The sequence below is a fragment of the Ornithorhynchus anatinus genome, chromosome 8 (genome assembly GCF_004115215.2).
Source record: "Ornithorhynchus anatinus isolate Pmale09 chromosome 8, mOrnAna1.pri.v4, whole genome shotgun sequence".
Taxonomy (NCBI): Eukaryota; Metazoa; Chordata; class Mammalia; order Monotremata; family Ornithorhynchidae; genus Ornithorhynchus; species Ornithorhynchus anatinus.
Window position 1 is genome coordinate 17,293,553 of NC_041735.1, and position 16,147 is coordinate 17,309,699.

At 40.5% G+C, this 16,147-nt stretch overlaps 1 long non-coding RNA gene across 5 annotated transcripts in view; it reads left to right on the plus strand.

Moving 5' to 3' along the window:
* LOC103164817 overlaps positions 1–16,147 on the plus strand; it is a 110,628-nt gene that overhangs the window by 51,778 nt on the left and 42,703 nt on the right. For 3 of the 5 annotated variants that reach the window (XR_003761504.1, XR_003761506.1, XR_484353.2), the window contains 4 exons: positions 12,643–12,693; positions 14,266–14,506; positions 14,905–14,975; positions 15,419–15,630. This is a non-coding gene — a long non-coding RNA (uncharacterized LOC103164817). Of the gene's footprint in view, positions 1–12,642; positions 12,694–14,262; positions 14,507–14,904; positions 14,976–15,418; positions 15,631–16,147 lie in introns of all 5 variants that reach the window. The other 2 variants (XR_003761505.1, XR_003761511.1) reach the window with 2 other exon arrangements.

The following is a 16,147-nucleotide window of genomic DNA, read 5'->3' on the forward strand; positions in this document are numbered from 1 at the left end:
TGTATAATATATGTATATTTATAGACACACATGGATATATATATCCATATAAAGATCTATATATATATAGATATCCATATGTATATGTGTGTGTATCTATATAACCTCTACATATGCATGCATGTATATATATATATATCTATATATATATAGATATATATCTGTGTATATGTTTATGTACATATGTATGTGTGTCTATATTGCCTTTAGATATACACTTAGGCATATATCAATATTTAGATGATATTGAGGTACACCTTCCATATTATCCAAACCCAGTTCCAAACAGATGTTCCCAGTCATCTGTATTTTAAATAAGGTTTTACTGATTCAAAAGAAGTATGGGGGCTCAGATCTCAACTTGAGGTGCTGAGACTCATGGACTCAGAGTTTTATGCCATGGCTAACATTTGATCTCTTTGATCCACCTAACTCACGTTGCCCATTTACACCTGCCTTTAAAGAAGGCTGAAAGGATTGCTTAGCTAATGTTGGTAAATCACTTGGAAGATAAAAAGTGTTCTTATGTGGAGCTGCCAGTGGAGAAAGTGCTGCGGCAGCCAAAAGGTAAGAGCATCCTAGTTTCTGAGTTATTTGTGACTGAGATTTACTCTCTTATTTTTGGTGTGAATATCCAATTCACTACAAATCTGCCAGGTTTTTGGAACTGATTCTCTAATAAAAATGATCAAATGAATCATCTTAGGTACATGCCCCTCTTCTGAGAAAGTGCCTGCCCTGTATTAATGAAATGAAATGTGGATTATGACTAGCAATTACATTAGGAGGCTCTTTAATTATTTGAATCTGAAAGTGTCAGGTTTTGGCTGATGGACAGTGGAAGCCTGGGCAGTGTAGTATTTGAGTGAATTTCTTGGGCTTCCAATGTCTCAGAAACTTTCCAGAACTTCAGTCCTAGTTTTCAAAGTAGTTATTGCATTTTGCCAAACATAAATCAACAGTCACATGGTAGGTAGAAAATTGTATTTTACTTTAGTTTTCAGCTGTTGCAACCAAATGAAAAGTGAGACTGAACTGTCCCAATATTCACACAGTAATGGATTAGTGAGTCAGAGGGCCTGTCTCAGAAACACAGAGAGTTTGCTGCATAGGGAATAAAGAAGGCACTTTCACTTCCTCTGAAGCTAGGAGGATTTTCCAGGTGAGTGCAGGACAATGCAGCTAAATTAAGGTCTGGATTTATGAAAGGGTTATCCCTGTGTGTGTGCCCATCGAGGGTACAGAATAGCTATATAGAGAAGCAGCATAGCCTACTGGAAAGAGCACGGGTCTGGGAGTCAGAGGAACCAAGATCCTCATCCCTGCTCTGCCACTTGTCTGCTGTGTGACCTTGGGCAAATCATTAAACTTCACTGGTTCCTCATCTGCAAAATGGGGATCCGATGCCTGCTGGTCCCACCTTTACAATATCGCTAAGACTATGAGCCCGGTAAGTCTGTGAGCCCCATGTGGGACAGGGTAAGGGTTATCCAACGCAATTTGCTTGTATCCACTCCAGCACTTACTACAGTGCCTGACATATAGTAAGTGCTTAACAAATTCCAGGATTATTATTATTACTCTTGGGGCTGTAGACTGTTGACTGAATTGCCTCAGCCAATAAATTACATATCCCAGATCAGCTGCTTAGGAAGAATCAGGGAAACATTTATATATTAGTAGCTCAGTTTGAGGATATAAGTGATAGCTCTTCAATATAATGCTTCTTTCTGACTCTTCCTCATAGCCATTTAAACCTGAAACTACAATAATCCACTCATTGTCCTGGGATAGCATTTTCCCTCTTCCTCTGATCTGGTATTGGGAGAAAGAGAATATCTCATCATTAAATCAACACAATTTATTGATCATTTTCTGCCTTAAAGAGTGTTGGTGCTTAAATTGAAAGGGAAACATGAAGACCCAAATCTCTCTCTTTCAGCCCTGAGCCATATTTTTCAAAAGCAGTCACAACCCTTCTTGCTCCTGGACCAAGATGAAAAAACAGGTATCATCACCAGAAAGGAGCAACCTTTTTGCCTTTGGGGACTCTCTCAACATTGGCTGAAATTGAACTAATCTCATAAGGTCTGATACCTAAATTACTACAGTCATAATGCAGGAGAAGTCTTCAAACTGGTGGTGAGGGATTGGAAAGTCCTTGACAACTCTGAAAAATTAGGGAGCTAGTCCAATTTGGTTTGTCAAAAACAGGCCCAAAGATATATGTGCCCTTCTCTTTGCAGAAATAAATGCAATATCAATATTGAAACGAAGTGAGGTCAACACCCCTTCCCTCCAAAATATTGAATAAATACATTTCAAAATGGCAGTGAATAAGTGAACCTAAACAAAATTAGTGAAACTGAGTCCATAGCAAACCTTCAAGCCTAGTGTAAATCAAAATACCAAATGGGTATGTTTGTTCACACATGTGAATGTAGGACACTTTCACAAATATAGATGGATTGGTACCGCAAATACACAATACACCTCCACAGTCCACATCCTTATGGTACAGTGTGTTGCTGTATGTTGTTCAGCTTTATGGTTTAAGGCCATGGCACTGAATGTGTTCACAGGATAATTCCACTACCTGCTGTGGTGCTTAGTGACAAGGAGTAGACTAACTTGCAGGAGCTCTCCAAGCCCACAACATTTCTGTAAGAATGAGGGCAGAATGCTAAAACCTACCATCTCTAGAGACAAGGGCTTTGAGGTACCCATCCCCATAACCCCAGCCCAAATAGAGGAAGCACTTCAAGAAGCAAAGATGCTTTGGGTGCATTTTTGACCTGATTTTATTGGCTGAGAAAAGCCACCGATTTATGTTGAAGTTAGAGGAAAACTCCCCAAAACAGTCTTTTCTTTCACATTGAAGCTGCCCACCAAAGTGAACCTCTGTAAATCTAGAAAAGTAAAGCATTAAGCATTTTTCTCTATCCAAGCCCACAGGAGAAAAAGACACAGTGTTTGCACTTCGGTATGAATAATGGGTCAGTAGAACTTGGCAGAAAACTTGAGAGCTATAGGGCTACAGGGTTCTGAAACTAGTCTAGTGGCATTTGGATGATGGGGATAGGCCTCTTGCATCCATAGGGCAGAATGAAATGAATAATTTCTATTAATAAAGAACTAAACCACCTCCCTTTTTCCAGAGCTGACTAAGGCAGAACTCAGGAAGTTTCAGAGATGTAACTTAAGAGACAACCAACAAAAACACCTTCTTCTAATGGATAATTTTTCATAGTTTGTCACAGATGAGGTTTTTCTGCTGATGTGTGTTTGTTTTCATCCTAATATGGCTTTCTGAGCATCTTGGATGTCTAAAAATAGACCGACAGATAGTCTCACTTCCAACTGTTCTTCCATGACGAGGCCAAAGAGCATGTGCCTATATTTATAACCTTCCCTGTTGGGACAGAGGAAAGATCTTAGGGGGAATTGTAGGAGGTAGAACTTCATTGACTTTGGGAAGGTGGATTTCTCTGCTGGTCAGTATTGCTGTTCCACACTGCAATTTCCACTTCTGAATTATTTGACTGCATCAGATTCATTTCAGATCATAAATGATTATTGCTTATCCAATACACTTCATTACAGGTACTGTAAAGTGCTTACTCTTTGTGGAAGAGGAAGTTCATGAAAGAAATGTGTGGAACAAATGACTGTTTTCATCAGTGACTTGGATAGTCAAAGACCATCAGCTCAAAATACATGTTTTTTTATGATTATCACAACAGACATATCAAGTACACATATTCCTTCATCAGAATTTCCTATTCAGTGAGGTAAAAGGGGGATCTGAGGGAGAGAGAGTAGAGAGGCTGGGTGACACAGAAGGTGGAGAATTTTTAGAAATGGAGATTTCTTTTAAAGACCGATAGGAGATCAGGATTGTGGCCACACCATAGAATGCATTCTTCAGCACCAAACAGTGCCGCCTTCTTGTTTGGTATTCTAATTGTGGGAGAATGGACTTAAGTCCTTAGGTGACAGTGAAGAGAGGAAGAATTGTGTGGGAGGATCACAGGTTAGTCAGGGAAGACTTCCTGGAGGAGATATAATTTTCTTAGGGCTTTGAAGATGGGGAGAGTGGTGGCCTGTCAGAAATGACAGAGGAGGGCATTCCAGGTGAGAGACAAAGAAGTGAGTAAGGGGTTGATGGTACAAGAAATGAGACCGAGGCTTCCCAAGTGGCACTGGGAACTGGGTCCCCAGTGCATTACCACCAATCCCTTGACACTATTCAGGAACTTGTTCATGTGACTTTCCTTTAGCCTGAAGCTATTCCAGGTTTCGCTTTGGTACATTTGCAAATTATCTTTGTCCACCATCATTCTCTCTTTTTTTTTTAAAAAAAAGGTATTTGTTAAGCACTTACTATTTGTCAGACACTACTAAGCCTGGGGTAGGTACAAGCTAGTCAGGTTGGACCCAGTCCATGTCCCACATGTGGCTCACAGTCTTAATCCTCATTAAACAGATGAGTTAATTGAGGCACTGAGAAGTTAAGTGATTTGCCCAAGATCATACAGCAGACAAGTTGCAGAGTGAGGATTAGAACCCAGATCCTTCTGACTGGATTTGAAGATCTAGAAAAGAAATGATTGTCCTGCCTTCTGTTGGGCTGTTCATTTCTTCTTTGAATCCCCAGTGACCAGTTCAAGGGCACCGAAGGGAGAACCGTCTCTCCCTGAATATTTTGCTGTTGTCACATAAGCAGTTAATATCTTGTGATTTAATTGCTAATGAAAGTAGAGACTCTTTGATGAATCTGAATAGCTAATTTATCAGCAACTGATCCAGCCCTTGCTTAAAGCAATGTAAACTTGGGCTGCCATGCCCAGAACACAGTGTTAAATTTATCCAAGTGAGGGAGACCAGCACTTAGGAACATCAGGTCCATTCTGGTTAATGGCTTCTCAGACTGCCAGGATTTTCCACATCTCCTCACATCCACCATCTTTGAATGCTCACATATCAGGGGCTCATCCAGTCCAGTGCTCACAATGGAGAAAGCTGACACATTTCACTGGTTAGAAATCTAGGTATAGAGGGGGCCTTGTTGCTGAATCTTCTTTTGCAATTTACTTAAAATACCCTGACACTAGGGTAAGTGGGCCCCTGTAAGTAAAGAACATTAGAGAAAAGGAAATGAAGTATTGGATCAGTTGAAAATGTCAGCAAAAGCTCCTCCTTGGCTTCAAACCTCATGGTTATAGCTGAATCTTCTACCAACCCTAATGTTCCTCCAGCCTATCAAAGGCAAAACTCTCCTACCCATGGTGGTCCCAGTGGTCCCCCTCCTCTTTGTGATGGATGGACAAAACAGTACTTCTTTTGAGGGAGGATGCTAAAAGGCACAGCCTTCAGAAAATCCTTGTGTAGGAAGACAGGCATAAAATGAAGCCTGAGAAAATAGTTTTAAAACAGTCCTTTCAGGTATGCTTATACAAGGCCGAGCTGCTCTGTTTATATCCACGCATGAACACACCTCGATCCGCCCCTGGTCTTAGAAAGGTCTTCCTGAAGGTACATTTTCAACTTGAACAGTTCTGAGCACTTTTCAATAATTTGGGTTCCTGTTCTAGATGCAGAGATGCTGCTGTCCTTCACCCTGATGCTCAGCACATATCCCTGGCCCTCAATATCCCATATTTTGGTGGCTGGAAGAGCTGAGAAATAATTCCAAATTGCCACCCATCTCTGCATTTCCCTATAGGGAAATGATAGGGATAAAATGCCTGTTCTCTCTCCTACTTAGGTTTTGAGACTGATGTGGGACAGGGACTGTGCCTGATCTGATTATCTTCTATCTACCTCAGCACTTAGTACAGTGTTTGGCCCATAATAAGTGCTTAACAAACATTATTATTATTGTTGTTATCCTCATCATTCAGTTATCTTCCTCCTCTTCTTCATTATCAACAACAAAAGTTGAACACCTACAGAGCAGTAGGTGTTTAACAGGTATTGAATCCCCATTTTACAGATGAGAAAACAAGCACAGAGAAATTCAGTAACTTATAACTCAGGTTCTCTGTGTGCTCTTTCCACTAGGCCATGCACTGCAAAATAGTCTTCAAACTAAGAGTAGATTAATAAATAGAAGCATTCTGAATTGAAGTTAAGAAAACCAGCGTGGCCGAGTGGGTAGATCATGAGCGTGGAAGTAAGAAGGACCTGGATTCTAATCCCAGTTCTGCCACTTGTCTGCTATGTGACCTTGGGAAAGTCTCTTATCTTATCTTAGAACAGTGCTCTGCACATAGTAAGCGCTTAACAAATACCTACTTTTTTATTTTTGTTCATTTTCTCTGTGCCTAAGTTACTTCATCTATAAAATGGGAAAGACAGCTGTGAGCCCCATGTAGGACATGGACTGTGTCCAATCTGATTAGTTTGTATTACCTGATTACCACAGAGCTTAGTACAGTGCCTGGCACATAATAAGTGCTTAACAGATACCTTAAAAAAAACTGTGTTCCACTGTGGTTTCCAGGAAGAACACTAGCCCACAGGAGCAGGATGAGCAGAAGCAGACATATAGAGTGGAGAAGTTTGTACCTGTTGAGACCTAGTAGACCTAGGCCCTACTGGGGGCAATGAGATTCCTGAGGACTATTCCTGCCTAGCGATTACGTACTGCTGCTTTGGTTGTTCCTGGTGTTGAATTCTTGTTTTCTTATATTACCCCCTTATTTCTTTCCCTGTATGTCTGTCAATAATTCCACCCACACTTTAGATGGTGAATCCTCTACAAGCCAAGGACCATGTCTGAATTATGATCTTTAGTACCTGTTTCCTCAACACTTTGCTTTGCTTTGCACAGAGTCAGAGTTTAACAGATGTAACAAATAGTGACAGTTCAATACAAATTAAAGGCACAGTGATAAAAACGAAAGTAAGGAATTAAATAAGAGATAAGCAGAGTCCAAACTGACCCTGTAGTGTGAAGGATACTGTATTAGGTGCTTGTGAACACACAATAGAAGACACAATTCTTGTCCTCTGGGAGCTTGCAATCTAATGATAGTCAGATTTCCCTTGTCCACCACAGGTTTAAATACCTACACCCAATTTTCTGTCTACCCTTACAGCTACTACAGGATACAGTTTTGAGCAACCAGGGTTTTTCTTGGCTATGGATAACAGCACATAATATTTTGAGTTGGAAGAGTCAATTTGAGTGCTGGAGGTAGCAAGATGGAATGCAGCTGGCTTGAAACAGGTGTAGAGTGCTCTTTGATTGCTTTCCACAAACAATCTTGAGCTTCACCAAGGGTGACAGAAACTGAGCGTCACTCAGCTCTTTTATTCTATAAACCTTTGGTCTTCCACCATTTTCCCAACCATGGATATTTTTTAAGAAACCCGAGCCTGCTAATTGACAAAGGAAATCTGAACAAAAAATGGTGAAATCTGATTATTTAGGTGGCTGCTGTGTTGACATGACTAGAATGCTCTTCATCTGCTTTTAAAGCAAGTTTTCCTAATATTAACTCATCTCTGCTCCAGTAAATCTTTCTTGCTTCTGTCCAATCCAAGACTTTATGACAGCTGCCTGGTCATCTTATACTCTGACCTAGGTAATCTCATATTTTGGGATTGCAATTCTCCTAAATTTACAGCCCACCATCCAAACACTGGGGAATAGTCTAAACCTTCCTACTGTTTCAGCTTGTGAATTGAGATGGCATCTCTCTGTTTAGAATTGTGAACTCTATTCCTTTAAATTATGAGTTCATTAACGTAGTGGGACCATGCTTTAATTTCTTTTCAGGTGTGCTCCTCAGCATGTAGAACATTGTTAGTACTTGATAAAAGATTGTGATGAGCATGGTGATGATGATGATAAAGGGGAGGAAGAAATACTCTTAGTAGTCAGTTTGGTTACATATCCCACTAAATTCCAGAGCAAGAGTGGATGCAGGACTTGTAGGAAGGAACAGTTGAGCTTGATGCTTTGTTCTACCCTGAATCTAGGAGTTGTACAATGGTCTTCAGGTTTTTCCTGTTGAAAGATCAGTTTGATTAAAGTCTATGAATCTCTCCCCCTCATCCCCTAATCTGACCTGGTGACTGAAAATTGCCAAGAACTGGATGAATTGGCATCTATAGTTAGCTAAAACGCTGCTGAATCATATCCAGGTGTCCAGAATGTGTTCACACTTGTTTTGATCTGGGTTGAAAACACGTTTGTTGTTATCATGCATGATGTTTGACTCGACTCTGATTGGTTGGACTTTGGGCTTCTGTTTTAATTTATACTCCTCCATCTATCAGAGTCTCTTCTGACTTGTTTGGGGAGGGTGGACAAAATGTTCTCACTCAAGATAGATGACAGTTTGCCGATAAGAGGGCCAACTTTATCACAAACGGGTTGGTGTTCTGAGATGCACTCTGAAATGCTTAGTCTTTTGGAACAAGTTTAAAGGCAAATGTATAGTACATTTGCCCCCAATCTCCTTTCCTCCTGTTCTCTAAGCTTTCAAGTACCTATCCTTTACACACCACTCTAATCTTTCCTAGTTCTCCTTTGCCTTAAGACAGTTTCTTCTTTCTTCCTTGCACATGAAGGGAAATAAAACCCATTGTTCAGTGACCTTTCAAAAGCTGGCTGTCCTTGCATACACTTTTAGAACCCATTGTTCTCAGGACATCCAAATATGCAGTATGCAATCAGATTGTCTGTCAAATATCTCTCTCACCCCCCAGATAATTTTATGATAATTGGCATTCACACTTAACATACAGACCAGATAATTTTTGGTCCTAGCATAGCTGGAAAATTCCTTTCTTTGTTTTTGAATAATGGAAGGAAAGGGATACTCTGGCATTGGACTGAGAAAAAGGATGTGGAAATGTTAATGTGAAGCGGATGCAGCTATGGAAAGAAGCAGAGACAAATGGTCCAAGGTCCATGGTCATGAGACGTCTCCTAAGAGTTCCAGGACACTTGATTTACAACTCCTGCTTTTCAGTTGCTCTCCTGTTTTGATGCTATTTGGAAATGATTTCCAATCCCTAAATAGCAATTGAGTGAGGTGACAGGGCTCCTTCTTTCTGTTTCTCGTGTTATTCTACTCCGTGAACAGGTGGACAGGTGTGTAGTAGGAAAATGAAGCTCTTCAATCAATCAATGGTATTTATTGAGCACTTTATATGCAGAGCACTGTATGAAGCACTTGGGAAAGTACAGTACAACAGAGTTGGTAGACACATTCCCTGCCCACAGTGAGCTTAGTCTATAGCTCATCTGGAACATCTGCTCACACTGAGTGGCTTAACCAAAAGAGAACTCTCAAATTCATTTTCCAAGCCCAGGCAGAATCCAGATCATAATTATTTAAACATTTTTCTGGGTTCATTATACTTTTTTTTTAATACTAGGACTTAAGGCAGGAGAAATGGGCTTGATTGCCCTGCATTTGATCAGTTTCCTTATATCCCAGAGCCTCCATTCATGGAAGCCACAAGGTGGGCAAAGTTGGGGGAAGGGACTGGATGGTGGATCCAGGGTGCTTTCCTTGCATGGAAAAACTGCCAAGGAAAGGATCTCAGTTGGAGGATATCAGGATTACCTTTGACCATTGTCTTCCAGAAATGAATACATATTAAGAGGTCACAGATAGTGGACCCTCTGTTAGTAGTCAAGGTCAACTTTATTAAAAGCGAAGAGGCACATGCCAAAATTTACAGCCATGTAACCTGATTATATTTCAGTGATAGCCTTCCAGTAATGCATTTAATCCCCAGGGCCTGGCCATTTGTTTCTAGTTGGGGTTGCCAATTTTGTTAAGTACTTATTATGTTCCAAGCAGTGTAATAAACACTAGGGTAGATACAAGATAATCAGGTATTTTAGCCAAGTCCACGGGAAAAACTGCTCCTGGCAGTCTTTCACATCTTTAATTTCAAACACTCTCAGGCAAAGGATTTGCTTTTCTGAGACTTTTAGCTCTAATGGTGTAAAAACCAAGAGATTCTCTTTGTGGGTGTTGGGTGTTAGGCCTTCTTTCTGAGATCCAAGCAAACATTTCAAGTAGCTTCTACTCTTTGACTTTTTAAAGTCTTCCCCTCTCATGAGACGTAGCAATACTTTCAGGGGCGATAGTAACAAGGCCACAGTGAACATTAAAAAAAATGAATCTTCTACCACCAACTCAGTTCTGTAACCCCCATTTATTTTCCTGGAAATGGAGATAAATCCAAGGTCGGGAATGACAGAGATTGAGAATGGCAGCACTGGTAGAAAGAGTGAGCATGAAGGGACCTGTTCTGGGGAGATTGTCAGAGTCGTTCGCTCATCACCAATCCTAATGGAACCTCAAATCCATCAGCTGTCTCCAGTACAGGCTACTTTTCCCACTGGACTATTATCAAAGGGTTATTAGTGCTAGGAGATCTTCTCCAGTTTAAATCCTTTAACACATCACAGTGCACAGTCACAGATGACACATGACTTCAAAGATATCATTATTCTTCAGTCCTTTTGACAGGAAACCTGCTGGACCGACATGGATTTTAAATCTATGTTGGCCAAGTCACTAATTCCCATCCCTATGCCCTACCCCGGGCCTCAGTTTCACCCTGTAAAGGGAGCATAATCATGCCACGTCTCCCTTCTTTGTCTCATTGGCTTCTGGGAAGGTAAATGAGATCAGGCAGGCTGGCATTTGGAGAGAAAAGGGCTATTTAAATACAGGTATAATTGGGCTATTAAGACAACGATGAGGCTAGTCTTGTAAAGTTAAGCTCAGGCAGCTACCCTTTTTGGCTTTTATGTAACAAATGGAATGGAGAGGGATTAGAAAAGGCACAGATATGAGGTGGTGAACCCCAAATATCAAATCAAGAAAAACAATATGGCTAAAAAGCCATGTTAATCAAGTTAAAAGGGAATACCAAAATAAGCCTAACATGCTTATACTGAGCAGGATGAATTTTAAATTTCCTTTCAGAGGACTTTCACCCCAATCCTCAGTGGAAATTATTTCCTTAGTTACCATAGCTGAGTTCTACCCCCTCCATGAGAGCAGACTGAAGATAAGAGGGCTGCAAGCTTGAAAGTTTAAAAACTACTTCCCCTCTGTTTTTGACATAGGAACTGGGAACTGAGGATGGAGGTTTTGTCGGTTAATTACCAAAAAACCTGCCAAAACCTGCACAGTACGATTTCTTTCATTGCACAAATTTTATAGCCATGCAGACTTTTAGTAGCACTATTTGCAACCTGGTGTCTTGCCAGCTTGATGTCATTAAATCCGTCGATCTGAAGTATCAGGTGCACTTATTCAAAGAGGATATAAATAAAATTCTGAAGCCTATTAAAGCAGCCTGCCTGCCTGCCTGGGCAGCTTTTCAAGTCTGGGAACTGACATCATGGAGTTTTGTGGAGAACTTTCCCTTATTGCCTTTATTTGAGTCAGAGACTCCGTTTTGAAACAGCAAGATCCAACCCTACCCCCCTGACCCCCATCCTGGGCCCGCCCTTCCCATGAGGTGTTTGCAAGTTCAAAGAAATGACACACAATTTGTGAGACTTTTGTCATGCTTTGAAAATATTACATGACCTTGAATAACTGGTGAGTCCTAGAGTACTTTGCCCTTTGACTGACATTACCGGTTTCCCCCTCTAACCCCTAAGCTTCAGATATTCTATAAATTAGGAAGATGCCTTAATGTAAAACAATGACATATCCCACTACTCACAAGTCACTTATATGTCATTAGTTACACTTTACTAAAGAATGTGACCTTTATGTTTTAAGAAGCTGGCCTTACCTGATTATAGTATCAATGCCCACCTCATTCAAATGGCACAGCAAGTACATGATATGTAGGTCAACAAAAAAAAATAAACCCAGGCTCTACCAAGACTGTGACGGTGAGGCGTTTCCCAACCGTTGTATGGCCATTAAGAAAAATTGCCACCCTGCGAAATGGGTGGTTAATGACCCATGATTTGTAAATGGCTAAGATGCTGAAATTAAATTGGCAGTCACTTTGTGGATTCCTTTGAAACTTTGAAATGGAGATTTCTCTTCACAAGGAAATGCAGGTCCTGCCGTTTAATTTCCACAGCACTGGAAGGCATATGGGGACTTCCCAGTCACTGTGCTAGGAACTGTGGAGAATGCAAGTGATTGACTGAATGATGAAAACAGTGGTCAAATACCATCACCCGGGGATCATTTTCTAGAGTGCAACTTTATTCAATTCAGTAATGGAAAAGTGGTTCTAAATTGTTCACTTAATTTCCCAGCCCACTGCAAATGATTTCAGTGGTCTAGGATAGAAATAATTCTGTGGCTAAAGGATCTAACTGGGAGCCTGTTCCTTTTGTGCTTCCATCCCATTCCATTTTCTGGATTTAGGGCAATCATTAAATCTTACAAAAATAAGCCTTTCAAAAATGCGATTTTTCAGTTTGTTGGCCCATAATTGTGTTTTACCAAAAATAAAAAAAAAAGATCAATTTCAAAATGTACATTACACTATGGTTGAAAAAGCATCTGCTGCTCATGAACTGTAACCACTCTTTCCCACTGTTTAGGGTGTTTTAGGAACTGTTATATTGATAATACCTACATCCCATGGATTCCAATAAGCATTTTTATATTATTCTTGTAACAGCTCCATAAAGCAGAAAATCTTGTGCCTCAATGGGAGAAGCTGTCAATGCGGGTGAGGAATGATTCAAACTTTTCTACCCCCCCACACCTGTCTACATTTACTGCTTCAAATGACCTGTTGTCCTAATTTCAATTGTCACAGAACTTATCCTTGTTCAATTAAATTTCTTTTCGAACTAAATGGGGGAACACAAAGGGAGGGATTGCTCTTGTTAAATCTGGTACCAACTAAACTCTGATTCTTAAAAGGGAATAGAGAGGGTTCTAATCTGTTTCCCCTATCGCTCTACAGGGTCCATGGTCCCCAGGGGCTTGGCACTGTAGGTGTTATGCTACTGGCTTCACCTGCATAGTCAGGGAGGAAGGATAGGATCACCAGCCCACCCTAGCCTCCGATTTGGAAAAAAAAAAATCAAAGGAGAATCCAAAATGGTCACTTCACTTCTTGCAACCTTACAGTTGGATGCTACTGGGGGCTGGCATTTGGAGAAAGGTTAGGCTTAGGCAACCCTTGCCCTCAAGGTTGAGATAAGGGAAAAAGCACAGGAGCTTTGGAAAAATCCCAACGTCCCAGTTTTCAGCAGGAATAACAGGCACAGTCTAATTCTAAACATTTTCTATTGGAGCATAATGTCAAAGAGAAACCAAGGCAACCAAGAGGACCTTCATTCCTAGCAAGATAGTGCATGTTTCCAACATGCTCTGCAAATTTACTTGGACTTAACATGCCATTCCAGAAATTCTCTTCCCAAAGACATGAATTCTTTTTTTTTTCCTCCTCTCTTCTTCACCCAATGACATAAATGCATAGCACATTTGCTATCTTAGTGGAACTGAAATGAGCTTAATGAGTCAAGCTTTTCAGAAGGCAAATCAGGCCTCGGCATCTACAAGGGGAATGCTGCTCCTGCAGTTGCTAAATTTTGCACGTAATTGCTTAAGTGTACATGTGTACGGAGTAACGAGCGAGCTAACTACTGGATTCATAAATGGTGATTGCAGATTCAATTATAGGTGCAAAGTGGTGAATCTGGCAGCCAGTTCTTATGCAGAAGTTGTGTTCATTTATTTGGAGACCAGGCTCTGATCTGTATTATCATCATACACTCTCATTTATTAATTAGCATCCGATGCTGGATAGCACCCAGATGAAGGTCTCTGGAGAAAACACAATATAGACTGTGCTTCTTCACTGAGATTCTAGTTGACTAGTTGGATTCCTGATTCTCAGAAACAAACTGCCTGTCTGTCAAACACTGAATTCTCGGAGCCCTGCATCAGGAAGAAGGCTGAAGGAAATTAGGAGGAAAAGGCTAACCTTGCAAATGACAAATCAAGAAGATGAAGGAGGAAGAGAGATGGTGTAGTAAGAAAATGTCAAATAGCTGCTCTTACAATCTGGGAGGTTTTCAATCTGTCTAGTAATAATGTGATGGTGAAGAAAATCTTTGTGCTTAAATCAGGAACTACCCAGAAAATAAAGGCTGTTCAAAAACTAAAATAGCTATTTAAGAAAAAAGAACAACCTTGAACAATTCCCAGAAACAAGAAGGCATAATTTAGAGCATCTTTTGATGGTCTGTGCTCGTTTGAGAATATTTATTTTACTATCATTTCAAAGCAGGCCTTGCAACTCCTTCCCAGGAGTAATCTGAGAGTTCTTGGCTCCCTGGAGGCGACATGGCCGAAGTGGTTTTATGATTCTAGGACATTTTCTAGTCCTTTGAAGTGACGACCATGGAACTGGAGGACCCAACTTGGGCCTGTGTACAGGGATATCTCCAAGCAAGTTTCAGTTTCCCCCTTGTACGTCTCTGTTCAATTTCATGCATCACTGGAGTGGAACGTGAGGCAAGATATCACAGGTCAGTCCCCCTGTTAGGAAGAGATTTCGAGATACAAATTCACATCACAAGTCAGGTCCATGTTTGTGAAGATGCAACACTTGGCTTGAACAGTGACTCCCTACCTTACAACCGGTCTTCTTGGAGGCATTATGATATTTTAACTTGTTTCCCCTATATGTCCCATTGGGAAACTTAGACCAATACTTCAATTTAATAAACTTTCAATGCATTTCAACTTGACTGATGTGCCACAACCCATAAGACTTATGTTTATGGTCTGCCTTGCTCATCAGCTCTTCAGTACTATTTTTATGTCTCTAATGCTGTAACTCAGAGGGTATTCTGATCTCAGAGGGGCCAGAGAGAATAAGCGGCTGGATATGGTCCTTATTGTCTGATCTTCTTTCTTTCCTCAGGCTTCTCCTTGGTGCAGAATGTCCAGCGTCATAAATGCTAGACTGCAGGAAAAGAGCCAGAGGAAAATCAGGTGCAAAGAAAAGGAAAAGAACCAAAGATGTAAAAGACATTACCACATCCCACCTATTTCCCTAAATGATATCTGATTGTCCATTTTCTCTGAAACCTCAACACCAAAGAAAAGTTGGAGGTGGACTATATTAAGATGATCAAGGGCTCCCGTGTTATTGTACTAGATAAATATTATGGTAAAAATATTTTCTAGAACGTCAAAGTGTTTAGTGAACCACTCTCCAGGTTTAATTTATCTCACATTTAATTTTGGAGGGCATTTTCATTAGAAGTAGCTGGCAAAACCTCAGCATGTATTAAACCATTTAATATACTGACTGCTCGCTTAATTTATTTAAGTCAGGAAATCTAATTCAAAACAGTGCACCCCATTTCCAGTTTCTGCAGCCAGGATTCTATTAATTTCAATGAAAGAAATAATACCTTGTGTTTATTTCCAAGTCTTTTTAGGTGGCTTCTCTTCGGAAAGTCATGTACTGCTTTGTAGAAAGCCAGAGCATTTGGAAGCCATGCGCTAGAGAAGCCCAGGCATGACCTCCGCCGGAAATGGGCCAGAGTGGGGAAGGATGCTTGTTTTTGTTCTGCGTGGGCTCCTTGGAGGGTTACAAAATGCTGGACACAGCTTGAGCTGTTCACATGCAATAACCCCTCTGGTGAGAAATATTATTCGCTTATGTTCTTGAGAAGGGCAGCAAGAAGGTAAAGAATTATCAAATTTATTTGTAAATATGACTTGGCAAGAGTTTTCTTTGAAGTGATTCTAAACTTTCCAGTTTCTTATTCTGAAACAAATATCTTGAAGACTTGGAGCAACAGAATGGGATATGGAATCTGCAGACTTTCTTAAAGATCTCTCCAACAGATGTCTGGATGAACTCAGAGAATCTGGGATATCTTAATTTGTCTTTGGGGTTTGTGGGAGCAAATGGAATTCTATAAAATGACAATGCCTTATCACTTTCCTCGGATCATCTTGAGAAACCAGAATGAAGAAGTCTTTCACAAGATTGTAAACTCCTCCACTAGACTGTAGTCACCTTGAGGACAGGGATTGTCTACCAACTCTATAAAGTTTCTCAAGTGCTTAGTACAGTGCTCTGCACCTAATAAGCACTCAAAAAATATCTATTTGAGGAAGCTGTGGGTTTCTAATGTGGTTGCTTTGCTAAA